Here is a 24,714-nt window from a genome sequence, read left to right on the forward strand (position 1 = left end):
GGAATTTTACATAATAGAATTAGAATATCACAGACATTCAGGTTTTGTTTAGAGCAGATTGCGTAATAGAAAAATGTCTCCAAAATAAACATGGTGAGATCATTCTGGTGTGGTTCACGGATTTCTGGATTATTCTTTAAAATATATTTGCTAATCCTAGAAGTCTCTCAAATGTTATAAATGATTTTTCATCCCTAATGTCTCAATTTTCACTTGGTTCTGTGTCACTGATTCTGGAGCCACACCAGCCACGTTGAAGTCAGTAAGACTATGCTCAGGCCCCAGGGTCCATCTGTGTGCAACAAGTAGCAGAATCAGGGCTACCACAAGACCCTTTGAGAGCGAATTGGTCTAGCTCACCTGTGCCTTATTAACAGCCTTTCCATGGGGCAATAGAGGCCAGACACTCTCTATGAAGAGCCACAGGAGAACAGGAAACAAGGAGAGGAAGCTCCAGAGGGTGAGATGCTCCTGTGTGGAAGACTCTGAGCTCAGGAAGTTGTTAAAGCTAGGAGACACTAGGAGTGAAAGTTAGAATAAGGAAGGCCCTGAGCCACCAGAGGAGTTCCCAAGCAAGAAGGCCTTGGGTGGAGGCTGCACGGAGCTCCTTCAGAGAAGAGACTCCATATAAGTAGATCTGGCAATGGCCTGCCAAAAGCAGGGATTAGTCAGTGAAGCTGGACAGTTTGATTTGTCTCCTGGGAGAAGGAGAGAATCCACAGAACTGTTTTGAATTTTATATAGCAAAACTAGACCCAGAAGGGGATGCTTTATGGACTCAGGTCTGGGGGAGTTTATATAAGGAGCTGTGAAGAAGGGAAACTGAGGCAGGGCTTCATTGAATGACTCCAGGCCTCAAGGGGGCTTGGGAGAAGGATGACCTGGTTATAGGGCCTACATTGGCAATGCAACTGTTGTTCATAACTTATTATTTTCTGATTTTTTTTTAAATCTGGTCATTGAGTCAAAGGAGACAATAGCATGACTAAAATTCAGATCATCAAAGGTATTTAGGCACCTAACTCTCACTGATTTCAGTCAGCAATCACTACACACCACAAACAGTAAATAATCACAATGAACAGTTTGTGAACAGCTCCGCACAGACTGCAGTTTGTTTAAATAAACTATTCAGTGAATAATATAATAAACAGGAGTTGGTGGGGAAGGCTATCTGTGCAGTAAAAAGCTAACACAGTTGAATAATTTTATATAAATGAATAATACCAACATCTAGAGTAATAATACTTGGAATTAGATACTAGAGGGGGAGAGTCTAGCAATCCCTTCTGTAGTGAGTAGGGAAAGGAGCCTTTATACTGTCTATTGCCTGCACAGGCTGAGTAAGGGCATGTCCATACTGCAGTAAAAGGCTCATAGCATGATCGTGACTGGCCCAGGTCAACTGACTTGGGTCAAAGGGCTCCAGCTGTGTGGCTATAATATAGCAGTGTAGACATTTGGGCTTGGGCTGGTGCCTCGGATGGCGGGAGGGTCTCAGAGCATGAATATCTACACTGCTGTTTTATAGCCCCAATAGCTTGAGCCTAACTTAGCTGACCTGGGTGGGTTCTGAGTTAGTTGCATGGGTTTTTATTGCAGTGTAGACAAACCCAAAGATCACAGGAGAATAGCAGACACTGCGCTCAGGGAAGACACAGGGACTGCACTCCCTGCACCATTGCTGTTGAGGAGGAACTGGGGCCATGGCACTAGTGCATAGGAGGAACAGGTTACTGAGGTGGGGTAGGGAGCCTGTTCTGCCTGCATGTTCGGAAAGGTACCATGGCTCCCTTCAGGGTGAGATGACTCCACACCATCCCTAACCTGGGCTGCTCCTGAAAGGCATGATCTAGCCCTAAGTGAGTATTCGTTGTCTGACAATGTTTCCAGTATGTTGAGTCTGCAGTGCTCTTCTCCCTAGCCAATCATTTCAAGATTCTTGAAAGCTGTACTTTGAAAATGTATTGTTAGGAGTCCAAAGGCTAAAATGGTCCCTTTCCCCTCGTGTGGGCAGAAGGGATGAAAACATGGAAGAGTGCTGGTTGAGGAGAATAACAGTGCTCCACTCTTGTTTCTGCCAGGTATGCCCTGTGTCCTTTCATGTGGGTGGGCCATGGGCAAAAGGGGGAGGCAATTCAAAGTCAATTCTGCCTTATGGTGAGAGCATCATTTAGCAAGGTATTTGGAGCCATGATGTTGAGAAGAGGAAGAGATGCAGGACACTAAGGCCAGGTCCACACTAGAGCGTTAAATCGATTTAAACAGCGTTAAATCGATTTAACGCTGTAACCATCCACACTACAAGTCACTTAAAATCGATTTTAAGGGGTCTTAAAATCGATTTCTGTACTCCAGCTAAACGAAAGGAGTAACCCTAAACTCAATTTTACAAAATCGATTTTAAGCTAGTGTGGACGGAAATCGAAGTTAATGGCCTCCGGGAGGTATCCCACAGTGCACCAGTGGCCGCTCTGCACAGCTAAAGGAACTCTACTGCTGGCCAGGTACACAGGAAAAGCCCCGGGAACTTTTAAATTTCATTTCCTGTTTGGCCAGTGTGGAGCTCTCAGCAGCACAGGTAACAATGCAGTCTCCTGAGAATAGGAAAAGAGCTCCAGCGTGGAACACACAGGAGTTATTGGATCTGATAGCTGTATTGGGAGAAGAGTCTGTGCTATCAGAACTGCGTTCCGGTAGACGAAATGAGAAAACTTTTGAAAAGATTTCTAATGCCATGAGGCAGAGAGGACATAGCAGAGACTCGGTGCAGTGCAGAGTTAAAGTGAAGGAGCTCAGACAAGCGTACCAGAAGACCAAAGCAGCAAACGGCAGATCCGGATCTGTCCCAAAAACATGCCGCTTCTACGCAGAGCTTAACGCAATTTTAGGTAACTGCTCCACGACAAGCCCCCCCTTGTCTGTGGATTCAGAGGTGGGGGTAGTAATCTCAGCCACTGCTGATGATTCTGCGGACGGCGAATATGTGGAGGAGGACCTGGAGGAGGACGAGATGGCAGAGACCACACAGCACTCCATTCCCCCCAACAGCCAGGATCTTTTCCTCACCCTGACAGAAGTACCCTCCCAGCCCTCTCAAGCCAGTAGCACAGACAATGAAGCCGTGGAAGCGTACTCTGGTGAGTGTTCTTTTTTAAATGAAAAACATTGCTTAAAAGCAACCTTTTTTTAATGATTGATTTGCCATGAGGGCTTGCATGCAGTAGCTGGCATTAAAGTTACTGGAAAAGTCTGTTAACATGTCTGGGGATTGGGCAGAAATCCTCCATGGACATCTCCATGAAGTACTCCTGGAGGTACCCCAATAGCCTTTGCAGAAGGTTTCTGGGCAGGGCAGCCTTATTCCGTCCACCATGGTATGAAACTTTACCACGCTATGCCTGGAGCACGTAATCGAGTATCATTGCATGACAAAGCCTAGCTGCGAATGGCCCCGGGGATTGCTGGCATTCAAGAAGCATAATTTCTTTTTCTCTTTCTGTTATCCTCAGGAGAGTAATATCGTTCATGGTCACCCGTTAAAAATTAATGTACTTTATTAAGGGGACAGAAATGGCCATTCCTTCATTTCTGCTTTCTTGCTCCTTTAATAAAAAACTTTTCCTAGCAGTTAGCCATGTGGGGGATGGTAAAAATCTGCAAATTCCTACTGGGAGGTGTCTCTAATGGCGCTGAGCTTTTCAGTATTTGGGCAGCAGGAATTGTCACTGCTGATTGTCAATGCAGAGGGTGGAAGGGGGAGGCGGTCAATTGACCTGCCAGTACAGCAGAGATGCAGATTGGGGGGAGGGGGTAGCCATTCACAATTTTCCTCTAGTGCTGAACCTTTCTGATGGCATAATAAAAGAAGCCAGAGTTTTGATTTCTAGCAGTTTGGCTGCCAAGCGTGAATGCTACCTGTTGATAGCCGGGGGTACTGGGTAATAAGAGGTAGCAAGGTTCACTGCCATTTGACTTACCATGTCCTCCAGCAAGGTTTTTTGTACTCCCCTGACCTGCGTCTGTTGTGTTGATCTCTGACTCCACAGCCGCAAGCACTAAATACTAAAATAATCCTAAGGTGATCTTGTAGTGAAGTTACATGTGCTACGTACGGTGAATAGTCTAGTTCATTGTGAAAGAGTGTAACCATTGTTCTGTGAAATGTGTCTCTTGTGATGCTTCTATCACTCTTTCCCCCCCACACGCAGCTACACATTTCTCCAGCCTCCCTTCTCCTGTCCGAAGGATAGGTCAGATAAGGAGGCTGAGGAAGAAGAGAACACGGGAGGAGATGTTCACAGAAATAATGGCAGTAACCCGCAGTGAAAGAGCTCATCTGGGGGAGTGGAAACACGTGGTCGTAAAGTACAGGGACGCTGCCAGTGAACGTGAGGACAGGAGGGACGCTAAAAATGACATGTGGCAGCAGGAAGATCAGCGGTGGCGGGCAGCAACGCTGGAGCTTCTTCGTGATCAGACTGACCTCCTCCGAAGTCTGCTGGAAGAGCTGCGGGGTCACAGAGTGCCACTCCAGCCCATGTTTAACCTCCCTCAGTACTCACCATGTCCCATACTTTCCACACCCAGGCGTGTAAGAACGCGTGGGGGAAGGCTTTCTGCACCTGCCCACTCCACCCCTGTGGACAGTCCAACCAAAAGGCTGTCATTACATTGAAATGCCCTTAATGACATTTTTCTTCCCTCCTATACTCCTCCCAAACCACTCCCGGGGTACCTTTTCATTTCTTTTAATCTTAGGACATGCTATTCAAAGGCAGTGGGAGGGTGGGTTGGTAACGATAGTAAGCAAGATGTTCTGGAAGGGTGGAGGGAAGCTTGCTTGCAGCAGCAGGAGTCAATACATGGGGGGGGGTTAATCAAGGGGAAAGAAACACATCAGTCACACCGTACTCTGGCCCATGATGAAACTCGTTTTCAGGGCTTCCTTAATTGCCTTTGTCTTCCCTTAATCCCTCCCTCCCTCTACTGTCCTCCCGCAAAAAGCCCTACTTATGTATTTTTACTCACAGGCTTGTAAAAGCAGGAGGGAGGGTGGGTTGCTTACAGGGACTGACTTTTAATAAAGAATACAATGTTTTCTACAGATAGTAACTTTATTTTCCATAAGCAAGCAGTTCTGGGAGGGTGAAGTGAAGCTACCTTGTAGCAGCAGGAGTCAATACATCGGGGGGGGGTTAATTAAGGGGAAAGAAACACAGCAGTCACACCGTACCCTGGCCCATGATGAAACTCGTTTTCAGGGCTTCTCTGATGCGTACTGCTTCCTGGTGTGATCTTCTAATTGCCCTGGTGTCTGGCTGCGCATAATCAGCGGCCAGGTGATTTGCCTCAGCCTCCCACCCCGCTATAAAGGTCTCCCCCTTACTCTCACAGAGATTGTGGAGCACACAGCAAGCAGCAATAACATAGGGGATATTGGTTTGGCTGAGGTCTGAGCGAGTAAGTAAGGTTCTCCAGCGCCCTTTCAAACGGCCAAATGCACATTCTACCACCATTCTGCACTTGCTCAGCCTGTAGTTAAACAACTCCTGACCACTGTCCAGGCTGCCTGTGTATGGCTTCATTAGCCAGGGCATCAAGAGGTAGGCTGGGTCCCCCAGGATAACTATAGGCATTTCAACATCTCCAACTGTAATTCTCTGGTCTGGGAAGTAAGTCCCTTGCTGCAGCCGTTTAAACAGAGTAGTGCTTCTGAAGACACGAGCGTCATGAACCCTTCCTGGCCATCCCACGTGGATGTTGGTGAAACGTCCCTTGTGATCCACCAGTGCTTGCAGCACCATTGAAAAGTACCCCTTGCGGTTTATGTACTGGGTGCCCTGGTGCTCCGGTGCCAAGATAGGGATATGGGTTCCATCTATGGCCCCCCCACAGTTAGGAAATCCCATTGCAGCAAAGCCATCCACTATGACCTGCACGTTTCCCAGAGTCACAACCTTTCGTAGCATCAGCTTAATGATTGCTTTGGCTACTTCCAGCACAGCAGCCCCCACAGTAGATTTGCCCACTCCAAATTGATTCCCGACTGACCGGTAGCTGTCTGGCATTGCAAGCTTCCAGAGGGCTATTGCCACTCGCTTCTCCACTGTGAGGGCTGCTCTCATCCTGGTATTATGGCGTTTCAGGACAGGGGAAAGCAAGTCACAAAGTTCGAAGAAAGTGCTCTTACGCATGCGAAAGTTCCGCAGCCACTGCAAATCATCCCACACCTGCAAGACTATGCGGTCCCACCAGTCTGTGCTTGTTTCCCGGGCCCAAAATTGGCGAGGAACGGGTAGAACCTCCCCCATTACCATCAGGAGCTCCAAAGCGCAGGGGCCCGCGGTTTTGGAGAACTCGTTCTCCAAGTCCTCATCACTCTCTTCGCCGCACAGCAGCATGCTCTCCTGCATTTCTGGCTCATGGTTCAGCATAGACAGCAGGAGAATGTGTGAACTGTTTACAACATCTGCGATCAAGGTAAAGATCTGACCAGGATCCATGCTTGCTGCAAAATGGCGTTTGCTCACTTCAACCAGTAAAAAACGCGCGAAATGGCTGTCTGCTGCTTTCAGGAAGGGAGGGGGTGAGGCTGTACCCAGAACCACCCACGACAGTGATTTTTGCCCCATCAGGCACTGGGGTAGTAACCCATAATTCCAAGGGTCAGGAAACACTGCAGGAACTGTGGGATAGGTACCCAGAGTGCAACACTCCTGAAATCGATGGACGCCAGGGAACATGGACGCACACCACCGACGTAAGGTGCCCTAGTGTGGACGCGTAAAATCGATTTTATAAATCCTGTATTATAAAATCGATTTTAATAACATCGATTTTAAGCTGTAGTGTGGACGTGGGCTAAGAGGAGAGGTGCAGGGCCTCAGCACAGATAACTATGGCATCTGCTAAATCCCTCAAGATTTTTAGGCCTCAATACTGTGCCTCTCAAACTGGGAGAAGAGAGAGGAAAGCAGTTACTAGCACGAGGAACAGTCACAAGTGCAACCACAGTGATTCAGATACCTGTATGTAAAAATATTAGGCACACGTTGCATTTGTAGCTTACAAAAAAATTTCACAGGGTGAAAAATTTGCAGGTACTCTGTCTTAACATTGCTAAGTGGTTCTGTCCCTATTCAGTAAAACACTTAATCAGGAGCTAAACTTTAAGCACCTCCTTCAGTCAAAGGGGTATAATCATGTGCTAAAAGTTAAGCATGTATGAAAGGGCTTTGCTGAATAGTGATGGCCTGCTGAATCAGAGAGACAGTCCCTGGCTGAAGAATTTAGAATCTAAATTTTCATGAAAGAAAAAAGGAGGGAGGGGAAACAGTCACAAAAAATGACTTCCACAGGATTGTACAGCAGGTTAGCATCAGAGTTAGGAACTGAACACAAGGTTTCCTGACTTTTAGCCTCATCCACGCACCATGAAAAGCCTACAGTATGCCTTACGTGATGAACAATCAGATAATTTTATTTCACATTCTCTCGTATTTTCTTAAAATTCACTGTTTCCACAAGTATTCATGCCAGCAAATTTGTTCACTAGATTGTTCATCAAAAACAAAGAGAAATGGGACACAGTTGAAGGACATTTATTAACAAATATCCCTTTGGCTTTTAACTGAGCAATGTGATCTGCATGAGGTTTATAGAAACATATTTGGAAGTGCTGTTAGTCTTCTTACTTCTGTAATCTTTCTTCATCTCATAGCAACCCCCCTATGTTTTCTGAGTTTCTATTTTATTCACTCCTGTCTAGCTTCTCTTCTATAGCCAAAAGAGGAAAATGTATGTACTTTAATTAAAAAAGTAAAATATAATTTCTAATTGGTTTGTGGATTTTTATTGAATTTCTACAAATACTTTAATTGAAAACACAAGATGCCTAGCAGTGCTCTATAAAGTATCATCAATATAATAGAATATATTGTGCTAATCTATTTCCTTATATCTGGGTGTTTTCATAGATAGACTGTAGGCAACTTATATTGGTCATAATTAAAAAGTCAGCAGAGCCATCAGAGTACCTGAGGTTTCCACATGCATTTTTTTTATTATATATATTGCAGCAATAGACAAAACCTACTCTTATGCTTGTATTATGGTGTATAAATATATGAGTGTATAGCCTCCTGTCCCAAAGACCTTACATCTCAGGGCATATTTAGATGAAGAAATAAGTTGTATTTTAAAATATTAGTTAACATAATATTTTATATATGACTTTATACGCAGGGCCAGATTTTCAAAGGTATTTACGCACTTAAAGATGCAACTAGAAACCTATTGGGATTTTAAAAAGCACCAATGCAGATTAGAGCCTAAATCCTGGGAAATCAATGGGAGTTAGGCACAAAATCTACATTAGGGCATTGAAAATCCCAGTAGGTGACTAGTTGAATCTTTAGGTGACTAAATACCTGTGATATTCTGACTTCTTGTGTTGAACTCCTTAGTAAGAAAAATCAATAGAGGAGTAACTGGGTGTAATTCTATGGCCTGTGGTATGCAGAAGGTCAGACTTGGTGACCTAACTTTAATGAATGAAGGGGGAGGAAATTAAAGTCTTAACATTAATGAATGAATAAATTCAGGTAACTCATGGTCATTGGTTCCAGTCTACTCTGTTACACTAGATCTATAGAACGAGCAAGGCATGGGATTCCCAGTTTGCATAAGCATGCTTGTGCTAGCTTTCATTGAAGCTAACTCGCTAGGAATAGAGCTTGTCTTCACTCCCAGGGTAAGTCGACCTAAGTTAGACTACTCCAACTACGTGAATAATGTAGCTGGAGTTGACATAGCTTATGTGAACTTACCATGGTGTCTTCACTGTGTTGCATAGATGAGAGATGCTCTCCGGTTGACTTCATTGAGTCTTCTCAGGGAGCTGGAGTACTAGAGTCGACCGGAGAGCTCTCTGATGTCGATTTAGTGGATCTTCCGCTAAATAAACACGCGCTGCAGATCTCCCCAGTAGTGAAGACAAGCCCATAGGAGTGTAGCTGTGGCAGCAAGGGCAGCAACAGCATGAGTTAGTAAACCTGAGAATGTACCTGCAGGGTTCAGGTAGGTCTGTACTTTGGGTAGCTAGCACTGTGACTCTGCTGGCTGAACTATCACAGTCACACTATTTCTTTTAACATGCTAGCTCGATGGCAGCTAGTATGAGTACATCTATCCCCAGCTTGTAGAGTAGATTTCATCCCGTTCTTACATTTCACTATGTTCTTCTCTGTAGGACATCTCCTCTTGTTAGTTTCTCTGTTTGTAATCTTAAAGTTATCTTCCACAAAGCTTTGGTATATGTTGCTGTATTTACTATCCAGAAGACATTTGGGTAGTTAGAATCCCGTATTATGGTATTGTCTTGAATCACCCTACCTCTAGTTCAGGAACTGTTCATAAGAGTGGCCATACTGGTCCAACCAATGGTCCTTTTAGCCCAGTGTCCTGTCTTCTGAGGTGGCCAACTTCAGGTGCTTCAGAGGGAATGAACAGAGCCGGTAATCACTGAGAAATCTATCCCCTGTTGCCCATTCCCTGCTCTTGGCAAATAAAGGCCACTTCAGAGCATGGTTTTGCATCCCTGCCCATCCTGGCTAATAGCCATTAATGGTCCTGTCCTCCATGGACTTGTCTAATTCTTTTTTTAAATGCTGTTATAGTTTTGGGTTTCATAACATCCTCTGCCACAGAGTCTCACAGGTTGACTGTGCATTGTGCGAACAATACTTCATTTTATTTGTTTTAAACTTGCTGCCTGTTAATTTCATTTGGTGATCCCCAGTTCTTGTGTTATGAGAAGGAGTAAATAACACTTCCTTATTTACTTTTTCTATACCAGTCATGATTTTATAGACCCCCATCCTATCATCATGTCTTTTCCAAGCTAAAATCTCTCAGCCTTATTAATCTCTTCTCATACAGAAGCTGTTCCATACCACTAAACATTTTGTTGCCTTTTTTTGTACCTTTTTCAATTCCAATATATCTTTTTTTGAGATGGGGCAACAAGATTCAAAGTATTCAAAATGTGGGCATGCTATGGATTTCTATAGAGGCAATCTGATATTTTCTGTCTTCTTATCTATCCCTTTCCCAATGATTCCCAGTGTTCTGTTAGCCTTTTTGACGGCTGCTGCATATTGAGTGGATGTTTTCAGAGAACTATCTGCAAAGTCTCCAAGATCATTCTTGAGTGGTAATGCCTAATTTAGACCCCATAATTTTGTATGTATATTTGGGATGATGTTTTCCAATGTGCATTACTTTGCACTTATCAGCGCTGAATTTCACCTGCCATTTTGTTGCCCAGTCACCCAGTTTTGTGAGATCCCTTTGTTACTCTTTGCAGTCTGCTTTGGACTTGCCTATCTTGAGTAGTTTTGTATCATCTGCAAATTTTGCCATTTAACTGTTCACCGCTTTTTCCAGATCATTTATGAATATGTTGTACAGTACTAGTCCCAGTACAGATCCCTGGGAACATTATTTACCTCTCTCCATTCTGAAAACTGACCATTTATTCTTACTCTTTATTTTCTATCTTTTAACCAGTTACTGATCCATGAAAAGATTTTCCGTCTTATTCCATGACAGCTTACTTGCTTAAGAACCTTTGATGAGGGACCTTGTCAAAAGCTTTCGGAAAATCTTAGTACGCTATGTCCACTGGATCAGCCTTGTCCACATGCTTGTTGATCCCCTCAGAGAATTCTAATAGATTGGTGAGGAACAATTTCCTTTTACAAAATCATCAGTTTTGTTCTCCTCCAGGTTTGAAGGAAGAATCAAACCAAACGTGGGGTAGATGCTTGAATGTCTTATTTTTAGCAATGTTGTCCAAGACGCAAAAGAACAAACTGCACTGAATTATTTATAATTTTTCAACTGGCATCTTTAGAGAGATGTTAACATAGATCCCACAACAGACGAAGTTCACGATTTAACCAGCATACTCCTCACCAGCAGTTTCATTGTTGTAATCCTAATACTCACTGGGATATATAAATCACTGGGCAAGGGGAATCAGAGGTGGAAAAGATCTACTGGCTCATTTAGTCACCTACTGCCAAAGCAGACTCTAGTCTCAAAGTAGATATTTCAGATATTAATTTGATATCCAAATAATACTACTTCTACATTTAGCTGAAAGAGCAAATAATTCCATCACCTTCCATTACAATCTTTTTTTCATTATTGCCATTATTTATGCCTTGGAATATTCCAAATTTCCTTCATCATTGCATTCTTGGCCATAACAGTTCCCATTCTACTATACTAACCCATTTAGACACTGAAATTAGCTCAGTTTAGTTGCACAGGATTATGACAGCAGTCACCTCCATACAGATTTGTAAAGTGCCTCTGTTGCATAGCTAGTGTCTCTGGACATTTGGCTTCTCAATTATTAATCTCTTTATTACAGAGATTACAGCTGGGTAAAATGCAAAGCTGCTATACTCTAAAAACAATCAATTAACACTACACCATTTTTAGGCGATACATTCTGACATATCTTCTTTTGGGCAATATGTTTCCCTAATGCAAAATCAATTTAAAAAAAATAAAGACAGCAGCAAAGCATTCCTTCTAATCTTCTACAGTGGATAGCAGAGGTTAAAAAAGCACAAAAAACAAACCTGGAAACAAATCAATCCCCCCAAAAAAGACTTTTTTAGCATTGGCATGAATGTATGGTTATTAAAGATACCATTGGACAAATTTCTGCATTAAGTTTTATTTGCAGATTGGAAAGGTTTGCAACTATCGTGGATAGCATTACTGAACCATCTCCTGAAAGAGAATAGCTGTCAAAAAGGACTTTCTTTAAGGGATGAAGGGGGCAATTATATTAATGTAGCAGTATTTCCTTCTGTGTGAGAACTGAGAAAGCAGGATTCTTGAGAATAAAATGTAAGGCCCTACTCATATTTGCCAAAGATAAGATGTTAGCACATACTTAAATATGTTCTGTAGAAAGTTCTGAGTGGCTAAAATAGTTGTGAGAAGCACAGCTGCGTACAAATGGCACTTCTACTGGAGAAAAAAAATATGAAGTACATGAACAATCTTTACCAACAAGAAGGGACCAATTTAACATAGCCACCTTTTCCTTCTTGGTTGATCTCTGAGATGACCTCAAAGATGAACTTGGAGCTATCTAAACAAGACTAAGAAGGACAGCATGCTCACAGAAGTGTCCATCAGCTGGTGTCCAGAGGTACCCAGGGAGTGTTTATTAGAAGAATTCTTCCTGGCTAAATTTCTCTCACATGTTGCCAAGTAATATTTTTCAGTGAAATCACTGACAAAATTTTAAGGAAAAAGTTGTGGATTTTTTGGCAAAAATTCCTGATTACAACCAGCTCCACTACTGATAAAATGAGGAGGGGGAAACTAGGGGGAAGAAAGAGATATTGATGCAAGGAAATGAAAGAGAACCAAGGAAAGAGAGGAGGAGAGAGAGAGAACCTGAGATTTGGGAAATGAAAGTGAGAAAGAAAAGAAATCTAGAAGAGAGGGGAAACTGGCAGAGGGGAGAGGATTTTTGGAAAGGGAGATGGACTGGGCTAAGAAAAAGGGAAAAGGGAGGTGCTAAACAGTTTGGGATTTTCCTACTTGATACACTTCCTTTCTCCCTCCTCCCTATTGCCACAGCTGTGACTGACAGAGCCACTTGAACTTGATCTCTTTCATTATTAGATGGACGGGATTGCTGACACAGTGTTCTCTGGAAGGACTCCTGTTATAGTTCCTAGATGAGCAGTACTTTTGACCTCTCATTCAGTTTTTCAGTGGGCACCTCTTTCAAGCAATCAGCCTAGAACCTGCACTTCTCTCAGAGTGGAATCCCACTAATCACCCATTTTAAAACTGGATCTCCAGGTTACAGCATCCGTGTTCATCAAATGTGTTTCCTCAATAGGTCCAACTGGGTTTGGTCCCTACAATAGACTCCTCTTCAGGAGCTGGGACCAGTAGGTGAATTCAAAATAAAATATTATTTATTTATCCATAGGAACATAGCAATCAGAAAGAAAAGGGCTTAACATAACAAACGTTGTCTAACTTAAGTTTAGCATTTTGCTCAAGACAGATCAGCCCAATTTATACCTGCTTCCTCTACTCTTCTGGGGACAAGTTACAGTCTGTTTCACTGAAAACTCTGCTTCTCAGCTTCAAGGTTTAAGCTTTAACTCTTTCCCAGTACTTTGTTTCAGCTATCCCACTTGGATTTCCACCACCTTCTTTGGGGTTAGTAGGCAGCCTCCTGATCAGATCTTGGTGGGGTCAAACCTTCAAAGGAACTCTTGTCTTGTGAGAAAGTGAAATGGAGTTTCAAGCTGTATAGGTCATATGCCTAGGGATTACATGATGTAGAGTTGCATGGAAGTAAAAGGTGCTGCTTCTTTGAGTGATTGATGTTTTGCGGTTCCTATCTTACTGTGTTTTTCAGTGTATGTCCAGGGCTCCTGGAGCATTGGATTGGGCCCTTTTGGTGTTGAATTTCTTTTGGATTAAAATGTAAGGAAATTAATAAAATCACAGTGACCAATGCCTTGAGATATTCAGGAATGCATGTGATCTTATTTAAGAGGAATCTTGAATCCCATTGGTGTGTGTCTCAGACAGCCAGATACCAGAATATATCCCTTTAAGTGGTTCACAAAGGAGCCATTCAAATTTCCTGGGATAGAGGGGAGAAAAGGGGATACAGTTTATAATCTTCTCTATAAAGCTATTATATACATATTCTTTAAAAATATTAAGATGTTAATTCAAAAATGTTATGACTCTTCAAACTCATAAAGTAAACAAAGAAATGTCAACCTTATCAGAATTTTCATTGTTTGTGTCACGACTTTAATCCAACCTAAATATAATTTTGGTCTGTGAATATGTCCCCTCCTCCCCCCAAATCATATTTAGGAAGCAGCAAAGCATGAAGTGCTGTGCACAGCATAGTAGTATGCAGACTCTTTCATACTTATTCAGTACAGCTGTAGCTAGATTTTTATGATTTTCTCTCAAATAATTAGTTTTTGTGTTAATGTTCAGCATCACTGATTGCAGATATCATGTCTCATTCTGGTTGTTCTTATTGATTTATGCTGTAGAACTATTGAACAGAAAGCAATAATGTTTTGTCTCCTTCTAAAATAAATTGATACTTTTTCATTGTATGCCCCCAACTGTAAACACTGAACTAGCCCTCAATAGTACCCTGCCCCCTAAATATAACACTGACTTCAATGGTGTTTGGAATGGGAATATTGTCTGTATCCCTGGGTCACACTTTTATTCAGCCTCTTGACCACTCCTATTTTCATCATAAAACAAAAAAAAAATCACACACATTAGCCATAATCTGATTGACCAGAGGTGGCGCTGTTCAGCAGAGCCCAGCCTTGCTGTATAAAACCAGCCATTTCTAGCCCATTCCTTTCCTTTCAGAAAGCTCTGACAAACATACCCTGCTCAGGAACTTGGCCTGACTGGAATTCTCCTCTGAAACATCTCAAGGGTTTGTACTCTGTTATAGCCTTTAAACCAACCCTCCACCTCCCCACAACAGACTTTTCATACTGATGTATTTAGTATCACACTCTAACAAATTTATGAGCTTACTTTTCAGCTATAGCAGTCTTTCTCCCTTACCAATCTGGAAGTGAAACATGGCTACAATCGTGCAAGTGTCTAGAGCCTCACTGATTTCAGTGGGGTTTGCCCTTGTGGAACAGCTTTCAGGATTTGGGGTCTAAGAGTTTTAACATAGTTGAGAGAACAACCAAGCCAGGAATAAATAGAGACAAAATAAGGAGAGATGGTGCCATGCAAGGCTTCTAGAGATGTTGGAGAAGCTAAAGTAGAAAAATCATTCAGAAGTCCCTTCTTACCATTGGTTGTGAGTTATGCTTATTTGGGGTGCTCAGAATATCTGTACCCATAAAATACTGAGATAAAACCAAGAAATAAAAGCAAACTAGGAAGAGTGGTTCCAAATAGCCTACTTAAGGAGCTGCCCCTCCAATAGAAGAAGGCAGATGAGCAGACAAGGCAGCTTTGTGTTTGCCCTAATCTAAAACAAATTTCCCTGAGAATTGTTTCCACCTCTTTTCCAGCATGCTCCTTTTGCTTAACAAAGTACAACAGTTTGAGACCCACTGGGTTAGAGCATGGGACTAGGAGCTAAGAAAACTAGCTGCTAATCATTTCTCTGGCAATGGTTTACTGTATGGTGTTAATTAGCCAGCCTAAGTCAGAGCAAAAACATTTGTAGTTAGGGAATAATAACTACCTCACCAACCTCATGTGTAAATTGATATTTAATCAGCTAATATTTGGGAAACCATTAGAGATTCTGTGGTAGCAGGAGCTATATAATTGCTAAATAGTAGTAGCTGGTCAGAGAAAACCAGTACAATATAAATGCTATTGAATAAGGAAACGTGGGTACATGTATGAAACAAAATTAATGAATTATAAAGACTTGATCCAAAGCTGTTGAAGTCTTTGGGATTCTTTCCATTGATTTTCAATGAAATTTTCATCAGCCCCTAAGTGCCAATGGTCCCTATCCCAGTTAAACCATTAACAAAAAACAATCCCTGTCTTCCCCAACTTTACTTGTTTACGTGGTTATGTATAGTGAATCTGATACGAGGTGACTTTCTCCCCCATACTAATACTCTGAGACCAGAAGCCCTGTTGAAAAAACCACTTGAGATAAGCAAAGGCATAATTTACGCTCTTCATGGTAATTTGCACCCTGATCTTGTAAACAGATATGCTGATCAGGGTTCTCTATGCCATGTGGATCACTCTACAGAGTCAGAAAAAAAGATGATAGTAGACATCCAGTTTTGTCTTCTTTCCCAGATCAGATCAGTTTGATATTGTCTGATTAGTTCTAATACAACCTATTGGTTTTGTATAGAGTAGTTTAATCCGGTTCCTTATTTTATGGCCAAGACTGATCATTTTTAAATTGGGAGAATGCAAAACTCCATGAAACAAAGTCAAAGACCTTTCAGTCTCTAGACTAGCTACTATATGACCATGGGTTGTATCATATTGAAAATGTTTGTAACAGCATCAAATGTTTTTAGCTTGAAGTGTTATTCTGTCATGAGAAAAGGGGGTGTTTATATGAAAAATGCTAGGTACTGGTGGTTTCAGTCTCTTATTTTGGCCAATATTTTGGTGTCCCTATTAGGCAATGAAAGATAGAAAAAGGGATGTACTAAAGGTTGGGTGATCATGTTGGTCTCTTCTGACCCTAAAGTCTATGAGTCTATAAAGGTTCTTGGCTGTGTTTTGTATATGGGCTATTATAATCAGTTCATCTCTTACTGTTTTGAGGTAGCATGCAGTCTTCTAGCGTTTACTGTACATGGCTTATTAAGGTATGATGTAATTTCATCAGTGTACTCCTTTATAGAATTCTACTGGCAGTCCATAGAAACTTGGTGTTTCCTGGAATAATGCTTACATTGTTTTAAAAAATCCAACGTTGTTGTAGATGCAGAACCTTTTTTTTTTTATTGACAATCAGGAGTGAAACATGAGTCATGGCTATGACTCAACATTATTGTTTGCAATTTCTGTAGTGCTTACAAACCCATCTCTCCTTCTTTTCTTTTATATTAAGATACAGGTTTATTACTTTTGTCAGTACACTTCAATGAAAATGAAATCAGTGGAAATACTGCCTGTTTATGTCCAGCCTCAGACACTACAGTACTTGTACATTTGTTAAGAGTTAGTTTCTTCTTCCTTATTTATTAACTTAATGATAAATGACTTTGCTGTCAACACGGTGCAATGATAGTGAAATGCTGAGTAGCATCTGCTCTACTGTATGTAGCCTCACACACTTTAAAAATGATAATGTTTCCTTTGGCTAACTTTTGGAAGATTACTGACTTTGAGGAATCACATCAATGAAAATTCTTGCCAGCAAGTTCCCAGAGAGAGTGCAGTCAGAGCTTTGCTAGCACTTACTTTGCCATGTAATTTGCAGTAATGTTAATAGCTTACAGATGCAGCCAGAAAAGAGCATTAGAGCACAGATGATTAAGACGAAGGAGGAAATAAATAATCCTTTTAATTATTGTCTTTTGGAGGAGACCTTTAAAACTCAAGGTCTTTGCATGGATTTAAAGTTTGCCATTGTACTTTTCGTAAGACAGCAGCAGCAGCTTCTATGTCTGGTCCTTCTTCCTACACGAGACTATGAATAGGGAAACTGGTAAAGGGGATCCATTCTGAGAATGGTCTGGGGTTGTGTTCTAGAGCAGAGGACATCATGGGTTCACTTTTAAACATTTTCATCTAGCAAAATTATCTGTTTCGTAGCCACTCGGTTATAGAAATCCTAGCAAGTATTATGTCTCAAAGTGCAGCTATAATTAGCAGTATAGGTACCAAAATAGATGCTAGACACAAGACAACAAAGCCACTGAATGTCAAGTTCAACATGAATAAATAGCTGTTGCACGCAATAAGAAATGGTGATTCAATATGTTTTTTTCATACTTTTATATTGCGTACCTGCAGGGACCCCAGAATAGTTCTAACTTGCACCTTTTACCTTGTTACATGTACAAAGAGAGTTATTACTTCATGTGGGGGGTGGCAGAGTTCTTTTATGGTGAATGAGATTGATTATCTACACAATTGTTGGATTGCTTTTCTCCCTGCCTGCAGATTCAGTGGCAGAAGGTGATGAAGTACTAGATCAGACCATGGATCCACAAAGAACAGAGGAATGAGCTGAATAACTTATCGCTACATATTTTTCTAACTGGGGAGAAGATGGGTTTAAACCCAGAGGGATCTGATTTAAAGAAGATGAAGAGTTTTGAAAATTGCACTTAGTCTATTCTTAGTAGAAAAGTATCCACACTACAGAAAAATAGCATTGCAATTGGCATCCTACTTGGCAGTCTTGCAGGTCCAAGATTAAATAGGAAAGAATTTCTCTGTCCCCCTAGAGGTTATCCATTCAGTGCAGAGTGTCAAAGTCTGATGACCTTGAGATATGGACTCTTTGCTATACTTGCTCTGTATATAAATAGTGTGTTTCAGTTTCCAGATAATTCAGTCTAACTTTTTTTTTTAAAACAGTGTTAACATTCACAACTAGAAAGAAGTGAACGCGTTGTTAAAAATGAAGCATTAGACAATAATGTATATATTCTGAGTAATACAATTTTTACCTTTTGAGCTGGCTTTCTGAAATGATATTGGTAATGTTTTGACAATGGTAAATAAATTTTACCCTAAATGAAAACTAGGCTAGGATAAATATATCTAATTCTCAGAGAAAATATGAGCTATTATAAGATATTTGAGGGCAAAATTAATAAATGAAAGGTTAAGTTCCATTTAGAGCTAGAGATAAATATTGACAATTTTAATTATAAAAACATTCAGTGCCTGGATATTTGCACCAAAGAGACTGCTTGCAAAGAAATGTGGATTAACAAAATTGCTGAAAACTTCCAGATCAGTCATTCATTATAGTTTGAGTACAAATTACTAAGAAAAATTTATAGAAACACAATGCTGAACGGGGAACTATGTTATATTAATCTGATGTAGTTAGGTGATTTGTTAATTTAGGTCAAAGTTTCGTTCAGTTAACAGATGAGTCTGTTCAGCTTGCATTGTACATAGGTGGACTGGACTGGGTGAGAGATAACTGAAGAAGTGATTGTGTATTTATCAGGGATAAGAATCAAGTCTGTAATAAAAGCATTGCGTAATATGCTGAGATAAGCTTAGTAGCTGAGCTCAGTGACAGAGGCACTCTGGTGCCACATGGCTAAGAGTTTGCTGTTCTTTACAAGCAACTTCTGTCTTAGACCTGACCAACTCATTACAGCTACTACACCACTTTCCTGATATTTACCTAGAAAGAGTAGCAAGCAAGGTCTCTACTGAAAGCTTGTAGCTTATCAATCTTCATTATCATTTTGTGAGGTATGTCTGTTTAATGAATAGTATAATTGTACTGAAAATTATGCCCTTACGGTCTTGGAATGAAAATGACTCCCTGTCATGAGTTGGGGAATAATACGTCTTGGTAATGGGCCACTCAAGTGGGAGGGAATTGTAACCACACCCTAGATAGCCCATTATGTAATGTATTGCTCAATTATCCATTGTTGTATCAACCCAGTAAAGTCAATGGAAAACCATCACAGACAAACTATAAATATTGAAACCACTTGGATGTGAAAAGGAGTGATATGGTGGTGAGGAGATCACCCTGTCTGTGAATAAAGATAAGACTGATTCCGAATATCACAGGGTGAAGAAAGATGCTCCATTTGCTGAGGCGGTACCTTGATGAGTGGGGGTGCTTCATGAAAGATTGAGTCCTGGCCAGCAAATGCAGCAGAAGATTGAACTTTGGAGTGAGAATCTGCATTGTTAGATAGGAATGGGAACTATTAATAAGTGTAAATCCTAGTTTGTGTTCCTATGATTTTGTTTCCATCACTTTCCTTTGTTTCTATTTGAATTTCTGTTGTTTCTTAAAACAAAAGGAAATGCATTGTACTTTAATCAAACTCAAGTGTGTAATACAGGAGTGGTGGGCTCAGTAAAACTTTTTGTGGTAATGAATTGCTTTTGACAAAAATTTCATCAGGAAGGTCTCTCAGGTCCAAAATGGAATTGTGTGCGCACAAGTACAAGAGCGGACACCCAGACTAGCCAAAAGACTGGTGGCTAGAGTACTCATCTAGGATGTGCGAAATCCAGGTTCCTGTTCATATTCAGGTTCCTGCTGTACTTAATTGTATTCTACATCCCAGATAAGTGCTCTAACCACCAGTTTTTTGGCTATTTGAGAGTGCATTGATCTCCCCCACCCCTTCCTCTTCTCCTCCCCTCCCTCCTCTTCAAAAACAAGTTAAGCAAGGTCTTGATGTCATCCTGATGCAGATTTTCTTTTTTTATTTAAAGCTCAAATACTTTTGCAGGACAGAAAAACTATTTAACCATTTCCCACCCAACTCTATTTTGGACTGAACGTGGTCATCCAGAGGCCAGTGTTTGAGAGGAGCTTTGTTTTGTTCTGTTTTTTATAGATACATGAAAATGGTTGTTTCAGTAAAGTCATTTAAAGTATTAAACTCCTTAAATGGCCCAATGCTGTATTGTACTGAGACCCAGCTGAAATTAAATAACTAGAAAATACAATTAATTAGAGGAAGGCAGATCTTAGAATATATTTTTTTATTTGAATCTTATTCTTCTGCTATGGGTTCTTTATCCTGATAGAAAAATCTCCCCTTAAATATGTTTTATTAAATATTGTGTATCTTTAAAAATGACACTTGCAATATGAAAGTAAAAACAGAGTCCAGGACTTAGAGGTTGCAATGACACAACATAACACTGCACTTTTAACCTTGTGCCTACCAATGTATTTTTTAGGCCAAACTGAAAACTAGGATTAGTTAACATTTCATTCCGCCTAAATACATGATTATACTCATCTTTGCACGTGCAAATGGGTGTGCCCACAAATTTTGTTAGTGTACCAATGGAGTCCAGTTGAATTATTAATTTACATATGCATATATTTCATTTCATAATGACATGTTACATTAATACGTACATATTTATGTTACAGTCAAACTATGTTGAAAGAACAGTAAGGTTGCAAAATTAAGCTCTCAAAAGTTACAACATGTTAGAATTAAGGTTGCTTGTGCAAACTTAATTTGCCGCTTTGTGTGTGTGAATTATGATACTGCCTTTAATTACATGATCTCATGCTATTATTTTTTTAATGTAGGGAAACAACATTTTTTCCCTACACTTATTTTTTATAAATAGTGGAACTGTTTTGGCTGAAACATGAAACAGAATCAGCCAGCTGCAGGCATCTGGCATGGAAAATTTCAGTCTAAATAGTTAGTTTAGTTAAGCTGGAACCGACTGAAAACAGGGTCTTACAATGAAAAGTGTGGGGCAGCTGCATCTATTATAAAGGCTGCCAGCTCTGCCTACCATATATACACCAAGATAAATATGTGCATCCATACACCAAAGGCAAGGATATACTTTCAGTCAGATGGACCTTTATTTTCTTCTAAGGGAATAATGCTATTTTAAAAAAAAACAGCCATGGTAGAGCAACACTGTGTGTGTTTCCTCTGTAGCTGCCTGCACTTGAATACAAAACTGCAGCTGGCTCTGCAAGTGGGACTGGAACTTCACTCTAATTAAAGATCCAGTGTACAGAAAGCAAGCAATAACACACATAAAGTATAAACATCACAGTATTATTCAATATTTTTATTTCCCAAATGTAAGAAATTTGATCACTTTCATTAGCTACCAGAGAAATATCAATAGTATTGGCAAAACTCCTCCAATCAGGGCCAGATCCAGGCGCCAGTGTGCCAAGCACGTGCTTGGGGCAGCATGCCGCGGGGGATGTTCTGCCGGTTGCCAGGAGTGTGGCAGGCGTGCCTGCGGAGGGTCCACTGGTCCCGTGGCTCCTGTGGAGCATCCACAGGCACGCCTGCAGGAGGTCCACCAGAGCTGCGGGACCGGCGAGCTGCAGAGCGCCCCCAGCGGCGTGCCGCTGTGCTTGGGGCAGCGAAATGGCTAGAGCCGGCCCTGCCTCCAATAAAGTATTGATTTACATAGTTATTTTTTCTGTTGTATCAGTTATTCCCTAAAGTAATATAAAATGTAATTTGCTTAAGTAATAGGACACAACAAGGTGCACAGTACTGGCCCATTTGTTATGTAAGCCTAGGGTGCATTGGGAGGCGAGAAGTGAAGACAAATTGATTATTGTTTCATTAAAATTTAACAAGCTGAGGCCTAATTGAGTTAGAAGAGCTTATTAACACTTTCTAGAAAGGCATGTTCTGATATGCATTGCCATTGTTTGTACAGTTTGGGCACAGAATAGCTGTATTTTAATAGTATTTTCCCTTTTCCTAAAATTTAAAAAGGCACCATGGAGAAAAACTAGAGATATGTCTGCACCAGTGGTGGACAACCTGCAGCCTGTGGGCTGTATGTGGCCCATCAGGGTAATCTGCTGGTAGGCCACCAGACAGTTTGTTTACATTTGCATGACTGCCCGCAGCTCCCAGTGGCTGTGGTTCGCCGTTCCTGGCCAATGGGAACTGCAGAAAGTGGTGGCCAGCATGTCCCAGCGGCTTGCATTGCTTCCTGCAGCTTCCATTGGCTGGGAACGGTGAACTGCAGCCACTGGGAGCTGCGGGCGGTCGTACAAATATAAATAAACTGGTGGGTTACCAGCAGATTACCCTGATGGGCCACGTGCAGGCTGCAGGTTGCCCACCACTGGTCTACACTGCACACCAGTGGCGGCAGTGCATAGGGTCTCTGTAGCTACATGCAGCCGTGAAAAGCAAGTTGCAGCTACACTGTGGTGTGTATGACATATTTCAGTGAAAGGCTCTGGGATGTGGGAGGCTGTGTAAAAAGGCTCTATCAGCTCCTTGTTGTTGGAGCCTTTCCCCACTGCCTTCAGGCTGCTGGAGTCTTTTCCTGCGATGGGGAAAGGCTCCAGCAGCAGGGGAGCAATGGGACATGACAGTGCTACAAATAGCCTTGTAGATGGGGAAGGCATGGCCTGGATGAGTAGAGTGCTGTGTGGGTATATACATGGGTACTTACCCATAGGCTTCAGAAGTATCTTTACGCTACTCACCAAAGTCTTGCCTTACTGTCCACACTGTCATTTATACCCATGCTGGGGGGGGGGCTACTCATACTTTACACACTGTCATAAGAAGTGTGCAGTGTTGACACCAATAATACCAACACTACTTGTTTATCTGCTGAAGTCAATATAAAAATGAGTCAATTAAAGTAGAAAAGCAAATGTATTAGTGACTCTAGCAAGACTCAAAGAATAAGTGTTACTTATTATGCACAAGCAGCAAAGAGTCCTGTGGCACCTTGTAGACTAACAGAAATATTGGAGCATAAGCTTTTATGGGTGAATACCCACTTTGTCGGATGCATCCAACGAAATTGGTATTCATCCACGAAAGCTCATGCTCCAATATGTCCGTTAGTCTATAAGGCGCCACAGGACTCTTTGCTGCTTTTACAGATCCAGACTAATACGGCTACTCCTCTTCTTATTATGTACAGAAGAATCACAAAGAAGCCACTTATGTTTTATTGACAAATGCTTAATTTGTTTTGAGTGCAAGAAAACCTACCCCAGCCACTACAAAGGGAGAAACATTGTTACAGGATACATCTCCTTTGCACAGAATCAACATTGTTCTGTCCCTAGATTACTTAAAGGATAAGTAGTGCTGTGTGGGTATATACTTATCCTTTTTTACCCCAAATGTAGCTAAATTAGGATCAATAGGAATGATTTGGGGTATTTTTTTAACCACAATAGAAACTGTTATTTAAAATAAACATTCCTATTCATTTCTTAAAATGTAAACACTGAAGAATGGTGCTAAAACATGAGAACCTAAAAGTAAACCACTATCTTATCCCCCTTCAAATGCGTTTTCAAGATTCAGTTCTGCTATGAAGCCTGCAGAGCCCCCACATTGGTAACAATTTGGCTACATCATCTGAAAAAAAATATATATATATTATTGCCTTTTCCTTCCTCCTCCCTAACTCTGCCCACTTGTTTGTTTAGTCTACTGGTCTTGACATTAGAGTTGACCCTGATGCTGCAAACACTTATGCATATGTGCATCTTCAGTTGGGCTACTCTTATGCTTTTTATTCAGGATTAAAACCATTTTAATTCAAGATTTTTTCCATTTTATTTGTATTGTAGTAGCTTCTAGGAGCTCATTGTGCTAGGCTCTGTGCAAACAATATGAAAATTTTCTGTCCCAATAACATTGCAACCTTTGTGTGTGTTACTAATAATAATAAGTAATCTCATAAATTAGAGGAAAAATTTATATTTAAAACTAATTTGATAGGTAGGTAGAACTTTTTTGTTTTCAAAATCCATTTTAAACTGACATCTTTTTGATTAACCACAGTTACAATCTAGGCATATGTTGCAGTAACTTTCTCATATATCTGTTCCAAGTGAACAGGAAAACCAAGCAACTCACATGGATACTAGTTTAGCCAATATGAATAAAATGAAATAATTAATTCAGTGAAAGTTTGGGATTAATACAATACAGCTAAATATCTAACATTACTGTAACTTAGTCTTGCAAAAGCGGAAAAAAATTCACTCGCTGTTTACTGTTGCATTTAATAGTGGAAAATTATAATATGTATAATAATAATACAAAACTTGCCCAAAATGGGGTGAAGAGTAGAATTTGACCAGATAATTGTATTTTTTATTTTTTAATCACTCTTCTCTTCCTGCCCTCCCTAGCACAACTGGTTTTTCCTCTATGCTAGATACACATAACTAAAGATAATGATGACATATAATGGGCGAAATCCTGACCCCAGTAAAGTCAAGGAGTTTTGCCATTGATAGCAATGATGCCGTGATTTCATCCAATAATACTAATTGAATAAGCAAAGTGCTTTTTTTTTTTTAACTCTACCTATTGATTCAGGGCCAGGTTTTCAAAAATGCTCAAATTTTGAATGCTTCAGTTTTTGGGTGCCCAACTTTAGCCAACTGAAAGCGGCCAGATTAATCAAAAGAACAGAGTGCCCATAACTGCT

This window comes from Gopherus evgoodei, chromosome 2, assembly GCF_007399415.2.
Source record: "Gopherus evgoodei ecotype Sinaloan lineage chromosome 2, rGopEvg1_v1.p, whole genome shotgun sequence".
Taxonomy (NCBI): Eukaryota; Metazoa; Chordata; order Testudines; family Testudinidae; genus Gopherus; species Gopherus evgoodei.